The sequence below is a fragment of the Molossus molossus genome, unplaced genomic scaffold, assembly GCF_014108415.1.
Source record: "Molossus molossus isolate mMolMol1 unplaced genomic scaffold, mMolMol1.p scaffold_m16_p_9, whole genome shotgun sequence".
In the NCBI taxonomy this organism is placed as follows: Eukaryota; Metazoa; Chordata; class Mammalia; order Chiroptera; family Molossidae; genus Molossus; species Molossus molossus.
Window position 1 is genome coordinate 6,246,360 of NW_023425403.1, and position 23,396 is coordinate 6,269,755.

Genomic DNA, 23,396 nt, shown 5'->3' on the forward strand with positions numbered 1-23,396 from the left:
ACTAAAAAAATATAAGCAGAAAATGCATTTTCAGACTTGATTTTATTTGAATAAATGAATCAAAGAAGATATTAAGTGATATCAGTTCAATGCATACTTCAAAAAAACATTTTAACAAATATTTTCAAATATTACTTTGATTTACAACAGTTGAAAACAAATATGATTCTAGATAATGTAAGCCTCATGTTTCTGTAGATCTTTTGGTTTCTGCCTAATATAGAATCTGTCAATAAAACAAAACATTGCTACCATTCAATATTTTGATTCAGCTTCCCTGCAAATACAGCTCATAGGGTAACAAAACAAAACAAAAATAGTGAGGGCATCCAAATAATTGCTCCCCCCACAAATGCTTTTACTTACTTTTATAATCATCTTGGTTTATCTCCCATCAATGCATATAACATATAATGTTAAGTACTTCCTTTCTGGTTTATTGGTATTCTCTCTTTTTCTATATCATCTCCAAAGATGGCATATGCAGACTGTATCTACAGAAGCTCAAACACATTGCTGGGAGGTCTAAACCATCATGTAAATTGTGGGAAGTTGTACTTAGCGAATATGTTGAGAATCCTTTCAGGATGGTTTTATTTTTTGAACAAGAAGAAATATGTTACAGTCCTAAAATAATTTCATATAAAGTAAAGTAAGGTTCTAAGATAGACTTTATTATGAGACAAGATGTTGAAAGAAATATGTTAAACAAACAAACCTTTAAGCTAGAAAGAAAGGCTTACTATGGGATAAAATAAGTCTTTATATTCACAGAGGATATACAGACTCCCCTTCCCAAATAGGACTACCATTTAATTCATAAAGAATATTACTTCAAGATTATTAAAACTCCTTAAATCTGGAGATAGTGTAAAAGCTTGAGGTATTTATACAATAAAATTATGTAGCATTAAAAGAACATTTTTAACGTGATATAATGAGTTGTAAAGATATATCTGCAAACTTCAGAGAAATATGAATTAGAAACCCAGTCATAAAATTCTTAGCCTTATTGTCAAAAAGAGAAAGTTATAATTTAAGTATTGGATCTGTACTTCATTTTGTCAAAATATTTAGGAATTATCATCATGTCATATTTTAGATAGCAGATAGCAGCTAATATAATCCAGTTAATTCCTAGTTCTGACAGGCAGGTTAGTGGCTTAAAGAGTTACATTGTCTTCATATACATATTAAGTATGACAGAACAATCTTCTCAGGTTGAGTTTAATATATGGTCAATTCACTTACAAATGCTGCATGTACTTGCAAAATACAAAGCTTTTCAAAATTATTTTTTTAAATTGGGGGAGGGGCTGAAAACTTCCAGCAGACATAGTATCTTTATCCCAGACTTGTATGGTGGCCATCATATATAGGTCCTTAGAGCCTAGTCGAGTCACCTTTCTGGGCCATTGTAGACAGCACAGTCATATCAGAATATGTTTCTGAAGGACTATACACCACTACTACCTTATTTCCATTGATTCTTTCATAATATTGTAAGATTAAAATACAAAACACATTTCTTCTCTCCATCCTTTATAGAGACACATGATGTCTAACACTAAGTAGTGAGAAGAAACCGACTTTGGACTCCGAAAGCCAAGATTCAAGTCCAACCAAATCGTGTGGGTTTTAATGGTTTTACTTGTTAGCCAGTCTTGAGCCTCAGTCTGTCCTAAGGAATGAAACAGACACTGTAAGAAACCTCGAGTATGGACCTGACTCGTAGTGTTTCTTCTGTGAAGAAGTCATAGACCAATATCATATTGAGTAGTCGTACAGTTACTTGAAAATTTACTTCTTTTAAAATGGTTTACTCAAGATTCAGTCATTAAAATATCAAAATGCACCTGGCCCGGGTGTGGCTCAGTGGCTGAGCGTCCACCCATGCACCAGGAGGTTGCCGGTTCGATTCCTGGTCAGGGTACATGCTCAGGTTATAGGCCCATTCCCCAGTGGGGGGCATGCAGGAGGCAGCCAATAAATGTTCTTTCTCATCGATGTTTCTATCTCTCTCTCCTTCACCCTTCCTCTTTCTCTGGAATTACTGAAGAAAAATAATAACAATAATAGTAATAATAAATAAAATATCAAAAAGCTATTTTCTGAAACATCCTAGTTACTTTTTAAAAATTTATATATGTATTTCTATAATTAGAACATATATATCTCTTATAAAATTCAAAAATACAAAAATAGAAAAAATGGAAAGTGAGGGTTTCTTACCTCTACCTCAGTACATTTGCTGTATGCATCTGGGGTTATAATTTCCCACAAAGGTGTGACTGTGAAAAATGTAATAATCACAATTATAACAATAATGCTCTGCCATTTTCTTTGGGGATTTTTCTAATCAGAGTATATAGACAGTACATCCTTCTTTAAAAATATACACTCAGTAGTTTATTGCATGGGAGTAGCATACTTTTTTTGTTCTTCCCTAAACATGACCATTTATATTTTTTCAAAATTTTTATTATTTTATTATTTTTATTATTACAAGAAATATTTTCATGAACAATACTCATAGTTAGTGCAATTATTCCTTTGGGGGAGAAATGTTGCACTTTAATATACTTTGTAACTTTTATTATTATTCCTAAATGGTCTCTGAAAAGGTTTTGATAAATTATACTCACACAAATAATAAATATGAATGGCTATGGCTGGCCAAAATGTTTTAGATATTTTTATTTCTTTTCTAAATTAATAGAAAATAATCAATATCTACTTTTGTTTATCTTTCATTTAAAATAGCTTACCTGTATATAGTGTGAGTTAAATGTTATTGAACTATTTGTATTTCCTCTTTATGAAAGAGAAAGACTATTTTTCATAAGCAAAATTTCCTGGAAGTATTTAAGATTGAATTCACATATATACAAGTGTCATGCAGGTTAAGAAAAATGTTGGTATAGATGCACGTTGCATCACAGGATCCCAAAAGCATCTTTGAGCAGCGACTATCAAATCTGGGAAGCAGGGGATCTAGTGCTTTTTGGAAAATGGGAATCAGAGCGAGGGAAAGGAAAGTACTGAGTAATGTATTCTGCATTAAGCCTTTAGAAAGTTCACTTTTACATCAGAAGCTTATATCTAGAGAATTAATAAAGTCAAGATTAAAAATGTCTTTCATGTTAATACATGAAGTACAGATTAAAGGAAAGTTGTCTCTATTTTCATATTAATAGCTGGGGAAGAAGAACGTTTTAAAATTGGTACTTTTAAGAAAGATCTTAGATGTCACCTTCAAGGCGCTCAGCCATTACGTCCCTCAGATGGGATGATGTGCTCTGCCCAAGGGCATATGAATGTTGCTCCCTCAGAAACCCATCAGTGCCAGGTCAGAGATGACCAGAGGAGCTGCTGCAGGCAGGACAGGCTGAGCACCCATCCACCTACCGGTGCCTCTACAGCACCGGGCTGAGGGGCTTCCGTGAACACGGTGTGTTGTCCAACAGCACTGCCCCAATGTGGCTGCGTGTAGCTCTCCAGCCGTAATTCAGAGAAAGATAAAATATTCACACCTCACTGTAGAACCACAAAACCCCATTTACCCATATCTGTAAGCCCAAATATATAGAGAAATATATATGAAACAGGGTTATTTATTTCAACTGATAAATTATGAGTAGACCAAGTAATAGTAATTGCAGAACCCAGTGTTTTCCCAATTTACAAAGAGCTTGTATCTATGTGCTTTTTCAAACTATGCAAAACTCAAGCACTGTTTCAGACTGAAGTCTGCCCCGAGACTGCCTCCCTTGATTTCTAAAAGGAAGATGAACACTGGGCATGGAAGGGACAGTCATACTTAGATCCCAGAATATTAAAAAGTAATTGTTTCAAACCCATTATGCGAGATTTTTTTCAAATTATTATTTTTTAAAATAAGTACTCTTGTCACAGTAGTAGCTTGAAAAAAACCATTGTATGAAACTGTAACCTTCATTAAGTAGGCAGTTATTAATATTAATAATAGGAAGAAAGCAAAGGGGAGGCCACACATTATTAGCATGGTCTATTGGGCAGTGTCACCAGGAAGCTACAACTTCACACTCCCCAGGGAACCACCAGTCCATTCCCCACAGATCACTGGGGGAAGGGGTCCAACAAAGGGGAAAATGGGTACATGCGTGTAGAAGTCAGAGTGACATAGGGAAGGTGCTAGCCTGTCACTCTAACCTGAGAACAAACATCATTGGCTAGGAGGGTGGAGCCACTGCAGACTGAAAATTTAGGGATGCACATCCCCAGACAAAGGAATTTTCTCTCTCCTTCCCCTTGCTTTCTCCTGCTTCCTTGCACTCACTTGCTCTGTGACCCGCAGCAGTCTGCTATGTGACCCTAAAAGATGCGTGGCCCATGGCCGTGTGGGCCCTACATGTAGTGGACTGCAGCTGGGAACACAGCTGCCCAGCCAGATGCTGGACTGGACCGTGCAAGGATGGAGCGGAGTCTCTGGGCAGCGGCTGTGATCTTCGCCCCGCTGAAGGTAAAACCGGACTTTTCCCCTGACGGACAGAGAGAGAAGGAACCTCGGAAGCTCAGGGATTAAATTCCACAGAAAAGAAGCTTTCAGAATACCTCATCCTCCCATGGGGGCCTCAGAAAATTCTTGTTCCCCGGCACCCCAAGAGCTCACTTCCACCAACAGGTGGGGACACGGAGCACCAACAATGAAACCAGGCAGGTGGAGGCGACCAGGCAATTTTTCAACATGGAATACTATGTGTCTTTCTGATATTTTTAACCTGAAGATTTAGATAAAAAATAAATTAAACATTATAAGTAAATATATAATTTGTGATTATTATCCAAATCATCAGGTAGCCTAGGGAAAAAATGAATATCGATTTGAATAAATGAATAAGAAAAACAAATAATCATGTCTGAGAGTTTATACTAGAGGAATTACAATTGGTCAGCATGTTGCAGATTTAAAATAATCCCCACCCCACCCCCCAAAAAACCCTCATAATATAATAGGAAAAATACTGTGCTGATTCCTGTAGCGACATTGGGATTATAATTGGAAATTAGAATCATAATGATTCACAGGATAAATCAATAACTTAGAGATAGCCCCAAGGGGAAAACAAAAAAAGAGGAAGAAAGAAAATGGCTAAAAATAAACTAATCTGGTATCAAGTCACAGCATTTGTTTAACTGGCTCTTCCTACCACTGAATACATTGCTGCTGGGGTACTAACACGGCGGGTTTTGCATTCTTAGGAGGGAATATTGATTCAGAGACATATTTTTTTCAGAGACTGATTTTTAAAAGCCACAAAGACTATTTCTCCCATAATCTCTGTATCTAGTACTGTTTCAAATTTAGCTATTTCTAGGGCACATTTACATAACATTACTTTGGAAGAAAATTCTGACGACCTTCTCATGATAACAGATGTTCCAAAATCATATTCCTCTGATCAGTAACCTAATTGGATGACTTTGTTTTAGCTTCAGCTTTGTGAGGAATAAACTCATTTATATACTATTCACTTTAAAAAATGGAATCATCTGATTTCATATTAATGTAAAATAAAGGCATTTACAAGAAAAGTCTATTACTGCTTATATAAATCCGATAATTTGTTTTGTCTTTTTGTAAACAGAGTGTTCTGCTGCCCTGATGAATAACGTAACACTTCAGAAACTGTGCAATCCCTCTCTTCACAACTTGTAGGTAAGAGCCCACATTGTAGTTTAGTAATTAACAGTATCTATTATGAAGTTACACTTCCTGGGTTCAAATCCTGGCTCTACCACTTAGTAGGTGGCTATTATTCACTAGATTTTTCCAGTTATGTAAAATATTGTAGTATAAGGAATATTTAATTGTCTGCCTTTTGCTGCCTTAGAATTTATTATCTGTTCACTATTTTAGTTGTTGTTGAAAATATTTTTTCATTGATTTTTAGATCAAGTGGAAGGGAGGGAGGGAGGGGAGAGGGAAACATTGATGTCCGAGGATTAAGCCTCCAACCCAGGTATGTGCCCTTCACAGGGATCAAACCTGGGACCCTTTGGTCCCCAGGCTGACGCTCTAACCACTGAGCCAAACTGGCCAGGGCCTGCTCCTATCACTATTTCAACAATTTCAATCCTTTAAGAAATACTTCGCTTTATTTTATTTTAACTTCTATGGATGAATAGAAAGAACAATAAAATTACATTCCTTCATAACTGTATTAGTCATAACAGATGTGTGTCAAATCCTTAAAAGTCCTGCTAATTAACATTGTCCATAACATAGCTATGCTTGATTCAGATTGTTATCCATCACTGATTGCCATTCTATTTACTCATATATATACTATATGATGTTTGGTATACTATTTCATTATATCACTTAGTTTAAAAATTAGCAATCGTAGTCAATTATATTAAACCACATATATTGATATGATTGTAATATAAATTTAATCCACTCAGTAACTACTATTGATACCACTATTATGACTACCATTATTACTATTGCTTTTACTCACACTCTGAATAGCACACATTTGCTGAGTGTTCTCTATATGATCAGCACTATTTTAAGTGTTTTATATTTATTAACTATTTTAATTCTTATAATTACACCATGAAACTTTAGAGGCTCAAGACAGTTAAATAACATCTTCCCCATCACAAATCTTTTATGTGTTAGAGACACAATGTGAAATCCAGTATGTCTACTCCAGGGACACACTGAATTCATTTACTACAAATGTAATGCACCTCTGTGACAAGAAAGCTTTAAAAAGATTGATCAGCCCTGGCCAGTTTGGCTCAGCGGTTAGAGCGTCGGCCTGCGGTCTGGAGAGACCCGGGTTCGTTCCCGCTACGGGCACGTACTTCGGTTGCAGTTTGTCCCCGGCCCTGGTTGGTCGTGCGGGTGGCAGCCACTCGATGTGTCCCTTCACGTCGATGTTTCTCTCTCTCTCTCCCTTCCTCTCTCTCCCTCCCACTCTGTCTTACAAAAAATGGAAAAATATCCTCGGGTGAGGATTAAAAAAATAAAATAAAATAAAATAAAATAAAAAGATTAATCATCGCAATGAATATTTTTTTGCATTCTAGTTTCACTTTTTTCCTCTTTAAGCATTTGGTTTCCTATTTTTGAAAGTGTTTGCTTTGATATTTTATTCCTACTGTTCTAATGTATTTAACTATTTTCTTGCTTGGGGCCCTATTTAAATAGCTCACCCAAATAGCCTAGCTTGAGGAAATCTCATTCCACAGGTAATCACATGCTTTTATACTATCCCTAAATGTGTGCCATATATATATACACATATATATGTATTTATATATATTTATTTATAAATATATATATGTACTTATAAATATATATATTTATATATGTTTGTATATATAAATATATATTTATATGTTTGTATATATAAATATATATTTATATGTTTGTATCTATATAAAAGATTTTGGAAATTACTTACACATTTAAGTTTTCTTACTAAGATTTTTATAAAATTTTAAATGGGAACAAAAACTTGTGAATCCTTGCCATCATTATAGGTATCTTCAGTACCTATCCACCACTACTTTTTTTACTTTAATAGAAAATAAATAAAACGGATTCTGGAAGCGATCTGCTCATGTATCTTTAAAATATTTTAACCTTCGCAGCCCTTCTCCAGAGCAGAAGCATCTTCTCATCCTAAATTAAACTCCTGATTTCGGAACGTCTTGGTGGACCAGCTGCCCTATGCTGCAGCACCGAGAAACAGACGGCTAGTCCGCGGCCCCCCAGAACCCCAGCGGCAGGGCGCCCCACGCACCCTCGCTGCCTTCTGCACCGTGCTCGCGCTGCAGCGGACGGAGAATGGTCCGTGCCCAGCTCTCCAGGGAGGGTCCCCGACGTGCCGGTGTTCTCCTCTGGCTGTCGCAGAGCCTCGTGCCCGGTGTTCTCCTCTGGCTGTCGCAGAGCCTCGTGCCCGTGTTCTCCTCTGGCTGTCCCAGAGCCTCGTGCCCGGTGTTCTCCTCTGGCTGTCGCAGAGCCTCGTGCCCGTGTTCTCCTCTGGCTGTCGCAGAGCCTCGTGCCCGTGTTCTCCTCTGGCTGTCGCAGAGCCTCGTGCCCGTGTTCTCCTCTGGCTGTCGCAGAGCCTCGTGCCCGGTGTTCTCCTCTGGCTGTCGCAGAGCCTCGTGCCCGGTGTTCTCCTCTGGCTGTCGCAGAGCCTCGTGCCCGGTGTTCTCCTCTGGCTGTCGCAGAGCCTCGTGCCCGTGTTCTCCTCTGGCTGTCGCGAGCCTTGGTGCCCGTGTTCTCCTTCTGGCTGTCCAGAGCCTCGTGCCCGTGTTCTCCCTCTGGCTGTCCCAGAGCCTCGTGCCCGGTGTTCTCCTCTGGCTGTCGCAGAGCTCGTGCCCCGTGTTCTCCTCTGGCTGTCCAGAGCCTCGGTGCCCGTGTTCTCCTCTGGCTGTCGCAGAGCCTCGGTGCCCGTGTTCTCCTCTGGCTGTCCCAGAGCCTCGTGCCCGTGTTCATCCCTCTGGCTGTCCCAGAGCCTCGTGCCGTGTTCTCCTCTGGCTGTCGCAGAGCCTCGTGCCCGGTGTGCTCCTCTGGCTGTCGCAGAGCCTCGTGCCCGTGTTCTCCTCTGGCTGTCGCAGAGCCTCGTGCCCGGTGTTCTCCTCTGGCTGTCGCAGAGCCTCGTGCCCGTGTTCTCCTCTGGCTGTCGCAGAGCCTCGTGCCCGTGTTCTCCTCTGGCTGTCGCAGAGCCTCGTGCCCGTGTTCTCCTCTGGCTGTCGCAGAGCCTCGTGCCCAGTGTTCTCCTCTGGCTGTCGCAGAGCCTCGTGCCCGTGTTCTCCTCTGGCTGTCGCAGAGCCTCGTGCCCAGTGTTCTCCTCTGGCTGTCGCAGAGCCTCGTGCCGTGTTCTCCTCTGGCTGTCGCAGAGCCTCGTGCCCGGTGTTCTCCTCTGGCTGTCGCAGAGCCTCGTGCCCGTGTTCTCCTCTGGCTGTCACAGAGCCTCGTGCCCGTGTTCTCCTCTGGCTGTCGCAGAGCCTCGTGCCCGCGTTCTCCTCTGGCTGTCGCAGAGCCTCGTGCCCGTGTTCTCCTCTGGCTGTCCCAGAGCCTCGTCCGCTCGTGTTACTGCCGCTGGGAGCCGCTTCTGCTGCTTCCCTCCCCGCGGAGACAGAACAGCGGCCAACAGCTTCGGTGCAACGACATTGAAAACTCCAGAATGCGGTAATTAAAACACTTCTTTACCTCCGACTAACATTTGCTACGATTTATTTGATACTTTAATATGTTCTTAAGGGTTTCTACCTGCTTCCTGAGTTCTGAGATGCTTCATTTCTATAAAGCTCACATTTTCCTATATGACATATTGCCTGAGAAGCTAGAGTAATAAAGGAATTACGGTATGTAGCTCGAATATATTAGCCTCTTATTAGTTTAAACATTGCCATCAGTGTCATGAGTCATAATATGAGGTAGAGGCTCATATTTAAATGTCTTCTTCACATCTGAAAATAAAAGGAAGTGAAATAAATTACCAAAATGTATCATTTTATGCTTATACCAACTTCATTTACAAAATAATTTTCTTTGGGGATGTTATCGAATTAATCCACGAACCTGGACTACCTTGACTAGATTATTACTTCAATAATTAATTACAAGCTATTAATGTAGCTGCATAATCTATGAGCTTGGTTACAACGGCTATTTGTATAAGCGTTGTTGGCACTGGTTTCTGTCATAAACTGTAATTTTAGCTTGCATTTGTTTGGTAAGCGCTAAAAATATAGGAGAAAAATACGAGCATTTACACTGTTATCTACAGCATCTCTTTAAGAGGATGAACTGATTTTTTTTTTTATCCCTCCAGCACCGTCGAGGGTAGCAGTGAGCAACCATTTCCTGTAAAAGGCCCGCTAGTAAATATTTTCGGTGTTGCACATCACGTCTCTGCTGTAGGCCACTGTGCCACTGAAGCAGCCACAGGCAAGATGGAAACAAACGTGTGTGACTGTGTTACAGTAAACTGCTCTCCAGACTCTCAAGGAAGACGGACTTTCGCCTGAATTCATAATATACCAACTCCTGCTCTGGGACAGAGTTCTGTGGGGGCTGAAAATACATTTCCTCCCCCTTCAGGTTCTCCTAGCTGGGCTCACAATCAGATCAGCAGACAGATTAACCGGAGAAAATTTATTACAGGTATACATTCTGGGGGTGTCCTAAGATACGAGATCTGAAGCACATTGGGCATTGGAGGTTTATATATAATTATGGACAAAGAAGAGAGCGGGGCGGGGGTAAGATTTCAAAGGATATTGGGAATTTCCATGTAGCTGAAGGAGAGGGGAGCATGCATGGCCAGCAGTTTCCTGCTAGGCCACCCAGACCCAAGGGGACACAAGAGGACATCTACCTAACAGGCCCCGCTTGAAGCGCTTCCATCAGCCACACCGAGGGGAACAGGGGAACATCCCCCCTGGAGCAGGCTTCCCAGTAGAATCTCTCAGGCACAGAGGGGAAGGAAGTGTTAGCAGTGGAAGTGGAGTTCTTGGGGTGTTGAAGGAAAAGAATGTCCTGGGGACACTATGGGAGGATGGGGTTTATTGAAAGCTTTGTTGATGATGTCAAATTAAGAGGGTTCCCCTCCAAGGTCCCCTCCCTGTCCGTCCTGCCATGGAAGAACTCCAATCTTGTCTTCAGCAGGGCCAGGATTAAGGTCACTGCCCAGTTTCTGTTCCACATGACAGTCCAGTCCAGCCCAGCATCTGGCTGGCTTTGCTTGTGTTCCCAGCTGCAGCCTATTGAGCGTGGGGTGCACATGCCAAGAGTCACGCAGCTGCTCAAGGCCACATGGCTGTAGAGAGTGGACACACAAGTGCAGGTCACAGAGCACGAGAGCGAGAGGAAACAAGGGTTAAGGGGGGGCATTCTTTGTCTAGGGTTTTACCCTTCCAAGATTGCGCTCCCTCGCAGTAGCTCACCCTTCCAGGAAATGATATTCCTTCCCAGCCTGGACTGACAGGCAAGCCCCTTCCCTACGTCGCCCTGACGGCACTGTGCATAGGCCCCTCTCCCCTTTGTTCAGTCTCTTCCCCCAGTGATCTGCAGTGAATGGACGGGTGGTTCTCTGGGGAACATGAAACTGTAGCTTCCTGGTGAAGCTGCCCAGATGGTCATGCTTATAATGTTTGGCCTCCTCTTTGCTCTCTTCCCATTATTAATATTAATAACTAGCTAATTATGATGAGAACACAAGGGTCTATTGTTCTCTCTGCTGTTTATTTCCTAAGAACCAGCTTACAATCAATACCCTCCAAGGAACAGTTGTGGGTGGCAAAACATTGGTCCCCTTCAGTGCCAAGAGCTGCTGTTGCCTGTCTGGCTTCTTGCTCCCACACTCTCAGAAACCTCTCCCCTGTGGGGACCCTCTGAGGGAATGATCACCCCCAAGAAGAGCATTAAACTCCAAGTCAACAAGATTCTGCACGTCCTCTGTGTGCTATACGAACACCTGCAACGCCGCAGCAGGCAATGACCCTGTGCATCGTGACCTCCCATCTCAGCATCAACCCCCTGCCCAAGTTCCTGCTTGGAGACTTCATTCCCCATACTTGACAGCAACACCTACGCTTTCCCAACACAAGACTTTCAGGAGACGGAACACTCATCCCAAATTCTATCGCCTGTGACTGGATGCCCAGACATTCCTCGTAAGTTACATTCTCAGGTCCTCAGCCCCAAAATACTAACTTGTTTTTCATTCATTTCCCACGACATCTAACTCAGTAGAAAACTGTGTTAACTTTCCTTGAAAATACAGGCACTCCTCATCGTCCTTGTGCTACTTTGTCATCCCTCCTCTGGGTTTTAATCGACTACATCACCCCAATCTATTTGTAGTAGAGTGAGTACATAATTGGAGCATAAGTTTGATCATATCAAAATCTTCCTACGAGTCTCCAAGCAGAGCAAAACCCGAGGTCCTTACCCCAGCACGCATGGCCCCGCTGCCCTTGCTCTGTGCCTCCTCCCCACCCAACCTTCCCCCCCACCAGCTCCCTGGGAACACCCTGCCCACTCTCCTCGCTATTTCCTGACCATACCAGGCGTCGTTTTAAACTAAAGCACTTACTGAACTTAATTTTTCTGAATCTAATGCCCCCACCCACACACACTTCCACTGAACCAATGGCCTCACCTCTTTCTCTTGTTAGTATAATTCTACAATCTTTACATTCTGACTTGGCCTGTTACTTATAACTGCACTGTCCCTACGGCAAGCAACCACTCCATCTCTCAAAATACCTCTTATCTGGCTATACCTTTTCTTTACCCACATATCAATCATCACCTCCTATCATGCTATAAATTTACATTGTAATAGGGTGCATTTATTGTTCTTGACTTTCTCTAGCAACTGTATTGTAAACGTTCTTGGGCATGGATTTTATCTTCTTTACTGTTTTTCGCCCTAAGCATGCAATGCAGAGCGGGACCAGGTAGCAGATGAACCCCAAAATCATTATAGTAAATAAAGCTAGACAGAAAGGTCACATGTTGCACGATTACATTTATATGAAACATCTGGAATGGATGAATGCAGAGAGGCAGGAGCAGATTGGTGGTCGCCAGGGGCTGGGGGCAGAGGGAGTGGTGGGTGCGAGCTTAATGCCTACAAGGTCTCCTTTTGGGGCCATGAAAGGGATCGGAACTAAACAGGTGACAGTTGCACAACATTGCGAATGTGCAGAGAGCTACTGGGTTGTTCACTTGAACGTGGTTTGTTTTGTTACATAAATTTCACCTCAATTAAAAATAACAAAACAAAAAAAGAATACATTTCTCTATAGTGCCTTCACCTGTAGAAACACTTGTTAATAAGTGTTCACATGCTTCAGTGGTAATGTGCGGTGACGGGTGTTAACTAGGTTTACTGTAGTGAGCATTTTACAATATATACAAATATCAAAGCTGTATGCTGCACACCTGAAACAAATGTAATATGTCAAGTGTATCTTAACAAAAATAAATGGACACTTTTAGGGTGTAAAGTGAATGTCTGAGCAGAAGTTTGTACTGAAACCATCAGACAGGACGAGAGACAGACATGCCCCGAGGTCAGAACAGGGCTTTGGGAAGGCTTCGGAAAGAAACCGCAGACTTACATGCCTGTGCGCATGAACAATGGACACGGACAACAAAGCGGGGGGCAGGGCGGGGAGGGAGGGGGAGGGGGAATCAGTGGGGGAAAAGGAGAAACATCTGTAACAAAAATAAATGAACTAATTAATAAAAAATATAAATAAAAATGTATATAGAATTCACACACACACAAAAAAGGGGCAGACGCGACATTCTTCAGAGACGAGGGCATGGCGTTCGCAAGAGGGCTTTTCTAGATTCTCATGCTTTCTCCCTAGATGATGTAGGAGCTACTAGTTCTAAATAAGGACAAAGAATGCGTCCTAATGATCAAAACACCCCTTACCAACATGGAATGCTGCTGTTTTGCTCCCCGAAGTGTGAACAGCCAGATAAACATAGCCCGATTATTCACAAGCACGTTCAGAAAAACACTTGGCATCCTTCCTCCGCAGAAACTTCCTGAAGAAACCCACTGTGAGACACAAACACAGAAGCTGGCTGCGAAGCTGCCCGGGTGGGGTGAGGTGCGCAGCGTCCCTCCCCTCCGGAGACACCCTCCCCTCCCCTCAACACCGGACAGCAACCCAGGCAGGCCCTGGGGAACGGGCAGCACAGCTATTTAGTAAACTTCTGGTTTAGCCTGTTGTAAATTCTGGATAAAATCTTAGAATAAAGCATAAAAGACATTGCATACCACCCCCCAGCCTCCTAGTTTTGAAAAATATACATTTTTAGGTTGTGACAAACCAGTGCTTTTTGAATACTGTTTTTATTCAAAGTAGGCTGAATCTGTGTTCTCTAAAATGTATTGGCAGAGATGCTCAAAGTGATTTTTCTTGATTCAGTTCCATTTAGTAGTTAGTGACTTTCTCTTGTAATTGGTGAGAGTGTCAACAGTTATAGAACGTATCACGTTATCTAGATGTCAAGGAGCAAGTAGACTCAAGTTACATGGTAACTGAGTTTGAACTTGACTCTATCCAATATTTTTCTACCCGAAGTGTTGGGATATATTGTTTCATTCGTAATAACTCGGCTGCATTGGAAAGAAATCCAGTTTTAATAATCAAATAGGTAAAATGACGTAATGCCTTATTGTTCGTTCCCAGCAGTTTTCTCTTGAAGTTCCTCGTCTCCTGGTCTAGGAGACGCTCGGATTACCCTTGCACTCTGCTTTCAGGCTCTACGAGATGGTTCGGATATGAATGATATAATCATTCAACAAATACTTCCAGTGTCTGCTCCTTGCTCTGCACTAACCTCCTCCCTTGCGTCATAGAGCCTGCACACCAGAGGGGGCTCCAGTTCTACCCATCACTGCGCTTAGCGTTTGGGGGGAGACGGACATTTATAGAATCATACGACACCGAATCACCTGTTTTGACAAGTGTTACAAAGGAAGGTATAGAAAAGAGTCCGACTGTGTGCCAAAGAGGTCTGATGTGGGCCCCAGGAAGACAAAGCCTCTCTGTGGAACTAAGGCTGGGACAGAGCTCCTCGTACCTGGTTTAAAATTAGTGTTAAGAGCTCAGAGAATTGAAAGTGACTTCTGTAACAAAACAATTTCAGTCGATGTTCAATGATAGGTTAGCAATTGGCTCTCAAAGATAATACACGTTGGAGGCAAATCCAGGTAATTTTCTCATCTGAAACCCTCCCGGTCACCCCTGGGGGACATTCTGTGGACTTCTTCCAAAGGCTCCTGTCCTGCAGAGCTGCTGACACGTGCATTGTCTTGAACATCAGAGCAAGGTGACCTCAGAGGAATCAGGGGTGACAGCTATTTGAAACTCAGAGAAGCTGCAATTGTCTGGGGCATCCCAGAATCCACCCTTTTTCCTCACCACGTTGTGAACAGAGGGGCTACTAAACTTTCCTGATGTGGCAGGTGATGTCGCTGTCGCAATCCACAAGCTCATGAGGAAGAATACGCCTCTCGTCCTGACTTCAGAGCTGGCTGAGGCTATAACTTGTTTTTAGTTGATTGAGAACTATTTCTAATGTCTTATGTCTATGTTATTCCTCATAACTTGACAACTATTTTGGGCCCCCGACTCTAAGACAGCAGCTGCTTCTCAGGGGTGGTGTGGCTGAAGAGTATTTGAAATTTTTAGTACCCTGGCTGAAGTATCAGCATTATATCGTAAATATAACACAGAACTATATTTTTCAAACGAATCACATCAAAGTCTCATCTCACCAGGCTGTGCACCTAAACAGGAAAACTGAAATGTCTCTGAGGAAGCAGAGTAAATAAGTGTTGAAGTCCATCCCCTATGAATTCAAACTGGCTTTGATTTTCTTGCAAGATAGAAATGAAGACGCAGCCCTGGCCGGTCTGGCTCAGCGGTTAGAGCGTCGGCCTGCAGTCCAGAGAGACCTGGGTTCGGTTCCCACTAAGGGCACGTACCTCCGTTGCTGTTTGTCCCCGGCCCTGTTGGGTCGTGTGGGTGGCAGCCACTCAATGTGTCCCTTTCACGTCGATGTTTCTCTCTCTCTCTCCCTCCCACTCTATCTGAATAAAAAATGGAAAAATGTCCTTGGATAAGAATAAAAAACAGAAATGAAGAAGAAAATGTTCGCCTAAACAATCAGAACCATCATTTTCCTCATGCCCATCCTGAATTGTGAATACCACACTGCACATAGTTGATGCTTTTGGGGTACAAATGTATTATTCAGTCTTCTGTAGCCTATGGTTAAAATTCAGGGCCCACCTGTTTTTATTACAGGTCATGTTTTCTCACAGGCTACTAAAAAGGGGGGGTTGTGGGTACTGATAGTATTGCATTTAAATTGTTTTTAATTTTAAGACAAAAGTCCCTGATCACTTCTATGTATTTTGTATTATTTTAAAATAAGTATAACAATGCTTTTGTGTAATTCTAAATGTTCTACCAAAATGCCAATTAAAAGAGGAAAAAGAATAGATTTTATGCAAATGTATCCCATCATACTCCACTGAGACATCACATTTATCCTAGTAATATGTTTATGTGTAGGTGATATAAACACCATAACTTTCATCCATTAATTCTGTCTTTGCCTTTCAATCCACAGGTCTGTGTGTGTCACCACAAGGTGCGGCAGTAAAATGCCTGCACACACTAAGGGTATTTCAGCCATAGTAGCACAGTCCCCAGTCCCTTTTCTCGGGGCTGTGCTAAGAGATGCTGACCAGCCCTTTACTCGGAATCATAATCCACCTTTTACTTCACTCGGTTTTAATTGGCACTGGTCATAAAGGATCTGTAGACTCCTGTCTGGCATTCTCATGAGATTTTTAAAAACAGACTGGATAGCTCCTAAACAATGGAAAGTTATTTATCTTGGTTTTGGAGTTTAGAAGTCAGAGAGCAGAGTGCTACCATGATCAGGTTCTGGTGAGGTGTCTCTTTCAGGGTGCAGACAGTAGACTCCCTACTGTACCCTCAGAGAGCATGGAGAACGCAATAGAGCTCTCTAAGATCCCTAATATAAAGATACAAATCTCACTCATGAAGGCTCCAACCTCAGGAACTAATTACCTAAACCAAAAACCCCACCTCTTAACACCATAGTCTGGGTGTTAGGATTTCAACATAAAAATTTGGGGGGGAGCACAAATATTCAGTCTTTTTGCCCCTGGTCCACAAATTCTTGTCCTTCTCATATGCAAGCATTTTCACTCTGTCCCAACGGCCGCACAAGTTGTAACTTGTTCCTGCATCAAATTCTAAAGTCTGAAGTTCAAGATCGCATCTAACCGTCGTCGAATCAGAGATGGGTGAGGCTCCATGTGCAAGTCATGCTAAGGCAAACTTTCTCTCCAGCTGTGAGCCTGTGAACACAAGCAAGTTATGCACTTCCAAAATGCAATGGTGCGACAGGCAAAGGATTAGCATTTCCATCGCCAAAGTGCTTAGGAAGGAAGAAGGTGGTAATGGATCCCAGGTAAGTCCAAACCTAACAGGGCAAACCTTCAACCCTGAGGTTTAAGAACAGTTCTCCTGGACTCGATGCTCTACCCTACAGATCCACAGGAATGGTAGCCCCGCATCCATGGCTCTCCCCGGTTGAGGTGGTGACCTTGCAATTCTGGGTGGCCCTGCACTGCAAGGCCTGGCTGGGCCAAGCCCACATTGTATCACTCTGTGGAGGTCTCACCCTTGCACTGGAAGGGAGCATCCAGGCTGCCTGAACTTGAGATGGCCCCAGGCTTTGAAACTGCTCTATCCCCTGGCCCTTGCACTCTGAGCTGTGGTGGAAGGGACGGCCCTGATGATCTCTGAATCACCTTCCGTGGCCATTCTTCCTTGGTCTTAAAGAACATAGGCCCTGGCTCCTACTGAACGGCTGTTTCAGTCTGTGGTTCATATCCATCAACAGGTCCACTGAGCACATCCTTTGTTCTCTTCCAACCATGCATTCTTGTTTTTGCAATATGGGAAGGCTGAAAGTTCCCAAAACGTTAAGTTCTCATTTCTTTTTGCTTAATTATTCTGTCAAGTACTTTCTCTCTTCCCCCATTTTACTATAAGCAGTCAGGAGAAGTAAAGCTGCTCCTTCAACACTTTGCTCAGAAATATCCTCAGCACGTATCTGTCTCCATCACCTGCAAGTTACGCCTACCCCACAGCATCCAAACATAAGCACCTTTCAACCAAGTCCTTTGCTTGCAACAATCACCTCTTCTCCACTGTCCAACATCATGTCCCTATTTCCTTCTCAGACCTCATCAGAAGAGCCTCCCCTGTCCACGTATCGACCAACGCTGTGTTCACAGCTGTTAGCTTTCTCTAAGACGTAAGCTTTGTCTGCATCTCTCCTTTTTGTTCTGACCCCTCACAGAACTGGCTCCAAGATCCTCATCACATCAATCCAGGGTTTTAGCGACGTGCACCTCACACGATTCCAGCTTCAACCCACTTCCCACGTCCAATCCTCTTCCCACGTTTCAGCGTTTGTCACGGCAGCGCCCTCCTCCTCGGTCCCAGTTTCTGTCTCAGCCAGCGCGGGCCCCTGGAGGTGCAGGAACCATGGAGACAGACTGCCGCAGGGCTGGAGGCAGAGTCTGCTGGCAGGTGCCTGCGTGGCTGGGTTTGGTGAAGTGCAGGAACCGAGGACACAGACGCCGCAGGGCTGGAGGCAGAGTCTGCTGGCAGGTGCCTGCGCGGCCGGGTTTGGAGAAGTGCAGGAACCATGGAGACAGACCGCCGCAGGGCTGGAGGCAGAGTCTGCTGGCAGGTGCCTGCGCGGCTGGTTTGGTGAAGTGCAGGAACCGTGGAGACAGACTGCCGCGGGGCTGGAGGCAGAGTCTGCTGGCAGGTGCCTGGGCGGCTGGGTTTGGTAAAGTGCAGGAACCGTGGAGACAGACTGCCGCAGGGCTGGAGGCAGAGTCTGCTGGCAGGCGCCTGCGAGGCTGGGTTTGGTGAAGTGCAGGAACCGTGGAGACAGACTGCCGCAGGGCTGGAGGCAGAGTCTGCTGGCAGGCGCCTGCGAGGCTGGGTTTGGTGAAGTGCAGGAACCGTGGAGACAGACTGCCGCAGGGCTGGAGGCAGAGTCTGCTGGCAGGCGCCTGCGAGGCTGGGTTTGGTGAGAGCCTCCTCCAGGCTGCAGACACCTGACTTCTCACTGCAGCTTCACACTGCGAAAATGAGCGGGAAATGTTTCTGGGGTCCCGTTTAAAGGACACTCTCACCCCATTTTTGAGGGATCTACCCTGATGACCTAAATTATCTCCCAAGCCCCCCACCTCCTAATGCTATCACACTGTGGGTCAGGATATGAATTTGGGGGAGCTAAACATTCAGTTCATCGAAGTCACCAATGCAAAAGTGTACCGGGGAACCTCTGCTCTTGAACGTCAATCATTCCGGAAGGCTGTTCGAGAGCGATTTGTTTGAAAACCGAATCATTTTTTCCCATTAGAAATTATGTAAATTGAATTAATTCATTCCAAACCCCCAAATAATTCCCTATGATAACCTTTCTTATATAGAGAACATAACTAATGTACCATTTAATCTACAAACACACTAATTTTAAAAATTTATTGAACCACCCTCTGCTAGCCTTAAACGATTCCCTCTCCATGCTCCTTCCAGGGGTGTCTTTCTGAAGGTCAGATGCAGCATCTTTGCTTTTTCACGTATCACTGCCTCCAACATGCTGTCACTGACTAACCGGCTAACTGCTTCTCATTTATCCAAATCACCAACAGTTTTTCTACCTCCTCAGTTGCCTGTGGTCATTGTTTCTTTCACACCCTTAGCAACAAAGGCACTCTTAATGGCCTCTTTATGTTTTAAAATTGTGCTAATTGTTCATTTTGCCAGTCAAAAAAATATAAAGATATCATTCTGGCCGGTGTGGGTCAGTGGTTAGAGTGTTGGCCTGTGCACCGGAGAGCTGCAGGTTCGATTCCTGGTCAAAGGCACACACCTGGGTTGCAGGTTCAATCCCCGGTCCCAGGTGGGGCATGTGCAGGAGACAACCAACAGATGTGTCTCTCTCACATCGATGTTTCTCACTCTCTCTTCATCCCCCCCCCCCTCTGTCCCCACTCTCTTCTGCTCTCTCTAAAAAAATATCCTTTGGTGAGGTTTAACAAAAACAAACAAACATAAAACTATTCACTTCACAGCACAATTTCCTGAGATGTTAATACAGCCACGTTTAGGTAAACTGACTCACAGTCTCTCCTTTGTTTGTGGCCTAAGAGATGCTCAAGTCATGCTGATGCAGCAGCATGAAAGGGTTCAGGTCTGGAACCAGAGGTCTGTTCAACAACCGAGACATTTTTTCAGTGAACATCTTAGTTGAGAACTGAATGGTTTGAGATCGGAGACATTTGAGAACCAAGCTTTGTACATTTATTTGTGTGAATGTACAAAATACATTTCCACCTGGTTCACCAGGAAGTTACAGATTTAGTCCATATGGTGATTTAACTCTTCATCATTATCCCTGGCTTTTGGCTGTCACTTGCTTCTCTGCCCATGTGAACTGTACAGTCTCTAGTGTGATTATCAGTCTGACGGGGTGTGGTTTTCCAATCAAAGAAAACACCCACAGAACTTCCTTTGACATCACATCCCTCCGGTTATAGACAATGTCATTAGCTATAACTTGACATACCTGCTGGCCTTCAAGTCCTTATCACCAAAGGGACCAAAACCAACCACAATACCTAGTGTACCCACCCTCCAAGCTGGCCCCCAGTCATCTCCACTTCACTGTATTCGCATCCTCTGTATCCTACCAAGACTGGTCTCTGTGACTAACAGCATAGGGCAATGGAATGTCACTCCTGAGCCTTAGTCATAAGAAACTGAGGTTTCCATGTGAGGGGCTCTCTCCTTAACTCATGAACTCGGTGGAATGACTTGCTAAGAGGAATTCAATTTGTCATTTTGTGATGATTCTTATAGAGTTGTCCACATAGCAAGGAACTATGGTCTAAGGAAGCCTTAGATAAATAGCCATTCAGAACGAAAGCCGATCGGATGTCTTGGTAAGAGTATCCTCTAGGCCCAGTGAGCCTCGAGATGACTGCAGTCCGGACTGAGGGCCCGACTGAGCTATTCTGAGAGATCTTGAGACAGAGTCATTTAGCTGAGCTGCCCGATTCCTAACCCTGAGCAACTGTACGACAATTCATCAGAACTATTTAAGCTGCTAAGTTTTAAGTGACTTGTTATGAAGCAAGAGATAACAAATATAGTATGAAGTGCTTAGTTAACTTCCAATCTATTGGAAAACTTAAAAATCTTAAAAACTTAAAAAACTTCAAAATTTGGAAATGAAGGAATAATAACGCAGAATTTGTGATATGCTATGATTTGTGGTAGAGAGAAATTTATAGCATTGAATAAATATTTTTTTAAAAAATGAAAGGTATAAAATCAGAATTATAAATTTCCAACTTAGGAAAGTATAATAAGAGAAAATTAAATATAAATACACAGAATATAGAATAACATCTAGAGTAGAAATTAGTGTAATAAAAAGTAGGACATCAATAAAGAAATCAAAGAAACCAAAAGCTGTTCTTTGAAAAGGTGAATCACTCTTCTAAATACCTAGTCAGGCTAACCAAGAAAAAAGAGAGAAGATCCAAATTATTAATATAAGAAACAAGGGGATAAAAGGGCCATTACTACTGATCTCATGAACATTAAGTGGATAATTTAAAAAATATTATAAAAATCTTTATACCCACCTATTGAATGACCTGATTAAAATAATCTGATAAATCCCAACACTCATTCATGGTAAAAGTTCTCAACAAACTAGGTATAGAGCAATACCTCCCCAATTTGGTAATGAACAGCTATGAAAAAAAAACCCACTATAATTAACATCATACATAGTGATGAGAAAATAGATGGTTTCCTTCTAAGATGAGGAACAAGGCAAAGATGTCCACTCTTCCCAACAGTATTAAACATAGTACTAGAAATCCTTCCTAATGCAATAAAGCAAGAAAATAATAAGAAATATTGAAAAAGAATGAATAAAACTGTTTTTGTGAAAGATGACATAATTATCGATGTATTGAATTCCAAAAAGATGCCCCGGCCGGTTTGGCTCAGTGGTTGGATCATTGCCCTGCGGACCAGAGAGTCCCGGGTTCGGTTTCCGCTAGGGGCATGTACCAAAAAAAAAATTCCAAAAAGAACAAAACACTCATAGAATAAGAAATTATATCAAGTTTGCAGGATATAAGGCTAATCTACAAAAGCATTTGCTTTTCTATATAGCAGAAGAAAAAAAACTGAAATTTTCAATTGAAAACATAACACCTTTTATATTAGCACCAGAAAAAGCTTGGGTATAAATGTAACAAAGTATGTACATAATCCACCTGAGGCAAACTATAAAACTTTGATTAAAACATTTAGAAAGATCTAAATAAACAGAGTTAAATTCCTTGTTAATGGATAGTAAGACTCAATATTATTAAGATGCCATTCTTTCCAAACTGATGTATGGATTCATTGCAATCCAGTGAAAATCCCCGCGAATTACTTTGTGGATTTCAATGAGCTGTTCCTGACGTTTATATAGAAAGGAAAAACCCAGGAAAACTAACACAATACTGAAAAGAAGAACAAAGATGGAGAACTGACAATAACTGAATTCAAGATTTACTATAAATGTAAATTGATTAAGACTGGGTAGTATTTAAAAAAAAAAATGTAGAGGAATTAGAATAGAATAGAACAGAACAGAACAGAATAGCCCAGAAATAGACTAACAAGTACAATGGGAAAAATAAGAGTACCCAGAAATATTTATAAATATAATCAATTGATTATTACTAAAGGTGATACATTTTTTTGACATATCTGATAAATGACTTATATTCAAAATATTCAAAGGACACTTAAAACTCAATAATAAGAAAATAAACATAATACTTAGAAAGTGAATAAAAGTTCTGATCAGATACTTCTCCAAAGAAGATATACTTATGGCTAGTATACATATGTAAAGTATTCAACATCTTATATCATTAAGGAATTAAAAACAACAACAACAACAATATAAAACTAACACACACATATTAGCATAGCTAAAATCCAAAACGGAAAATACCAAACACTGATGAGGATGAGGAGCAACAGAAACTCTCATTCACTCCTGGTGCAAATGTACAAGGTATTGACATATGATAGAACTATAGATCAGATGAATAAATCAGAGACACCGGAAAGAGATTCACAAGCATAGTCAAATGCTCTCTGACAAAGGTGCAATCACAATTTGATGGAGAAATAAGAGTAATTTCAATAATTAGTGCTGGAAAATTTGAATATCCATACGCAACAAAGAGAAATTTAATGTACACCTTACAACATATGCACATTTAGCTCAAGATAGGTAAAGCACCTTAATGTATAACTGAAAGCTATGAAACTTCTATAATAAAATGAAAAGTATTTGAGACATTGGGTTAAGCAAAACTACTCATATAAAATACCAAAGTCAGGATCCATAGAAGAAAATACTGAGAGAAAAACATGTAGGTGACATGGGTGTTGATACTAACAAGAAGGGAATGTTAAATAACTCTAATTAACATGTTAAAAGCTACAGTAGAAAAGGTGAAACATGTGCATGTTTATTTTCAATAATCTCAAGACCTATTTTGAAAGAAAGTATCTGTCAAGAAAGAAGTCTTGTCCATCAAACGTGGTCGAAAATGAAGGAATAAAGATAAGTAAAATGTCTAACTGACAAAAGTCATGGAGTTTACCACCCACCATCTTCCCTTCAACGTGAAGCATGTAAT